Here is a 1,550-nt window from a genome sequence, read left to right as displayed (position 1 = left end):
ATAAAACTTTTTTGACAAATCTAGTCAAGGATTATATTGAGGGTAAATGTCATTTTATGTGACTACGCATTATATAGGCAAGCTTACGACCGACTAGCTACATTCTGCCTTAAGAACAAATGGTGCAACCGAATAAAGTAGAGTTAGTTAGTAACTAGTTAGTAGTTATTAAGACCATAGTGTGGACTTTACAGTATATGTTCCAATTTAAGAACTCATGAATGGCTGGTGCAAACCTGCCCAAAAAAATTTTCCTTTGTATTCCGCTCTAACAGTATGAAAAAAGACAGCATATACTGCGCATTTGTGGTCTGCTCCTCTAATTTAGTTTACAATATATCCCACGAATAATTCACTGGAATGCACTAAGAATCTCTATTTTTTCTCCCCGAATCCATGTGTTTTTTTCCAGATTTGTTTTAACACTGATCTTTTACAATTATCTACCCCTTTTCACTTCTAATCCCTATTAGCAGTGTTTATTGGAAATTTCCTAACAGGTAAATTCAATTTTTGTTATATGTCAAAATGACGGGCATCACTTTGAAATATTATCACTCCAGTTAATGAAGATTTTTAATCAAGGCAAGGCAACGTATGTTACAGAGTATAGACAGGCTATTACTAAAGTGATATTTAATACATCCAGAAATAATCGTGCTTTTGGGGTTATTTAAGGTCTGTTGAAAGTAATTTGTTAATGCCTTCCCAGCATGCAATTTTGCTTTTAAAAGACGTCTCATAGCCTTCCAACCACAGCCCTGATGTCAAGGCTATCAGTGAAAATTTTATAGACATCTAACCATAGCCCAAGAATAGACTAGTCATCAATTAAATAACATGTCATAGAAATGAAACCAAACACCTTGTAATCACCGTTGACTTTGCTTACATGATGGAATATCATACATCTTGCAAGTTATTTGGCAATTACGACATGTAACCAAATTCAAAGTTATTTTGGCTAGACAGCCGGACTACATCGGATCTATAGTTAACCTAGATGGTGAAATGACGGCTATTGCTTGTTGGGTTTACACTTTTAACTTTTAATGTTAGATGGTTGAAGGGTGAGTATGTCACCTCATGAAAATGCTTATTATTGCGTTCAAAGAGTGAACCTTTGACTGATTATTTACAGTTTGACGGAAGTCACTCCCATAATTTGCACAAATCGTCATCAGAAAAAGGTGGATACGTGTCATTTTTAGAAGCGGAACTAGCATTGCAGATTCACAATCAATCACTCTTTTTGAATCACTCGCATTGAATCGTTAGAAGTGGTTTCACTCCATACGTCTGTAATGTGATATTTTGAAAAACATACTGCAAAAATAGCACTACATGAAGAGGATATTATCTACAATCAACTGAAACTTTCTAACAGCGACAAAGAATATCTTTAAGAAGTTCAACACCTGCACTTAAACCTGACTTCTGCCGTTATTATGCAGTAACCTATAGGCTATAAATATTACCTTATTTAGGCTATCACCAACAAAACTGTTGCAAATGCTTATCTTCATTGTTTTTAAATGGACAATCAGTAA

The sequence above is a fragment of the Scardinius erythrophthalmus genome, assembly GCF_964197995.2.
Source record: "Scardinius erythrophthalmus genome assembly, chromosome: 5".
Taxonomy (NCBI): Eukaryota; Metazoa; Chordata; class Actinopteri; order Cypriniformes; family Leuciscidae; genus Scardinius; species Scardinius erythrophthalmus.
The sequence above is the reverse complement of the archived record's forward strand: the minus strand, read 5'-3'. Positions refer to the sequence as shown.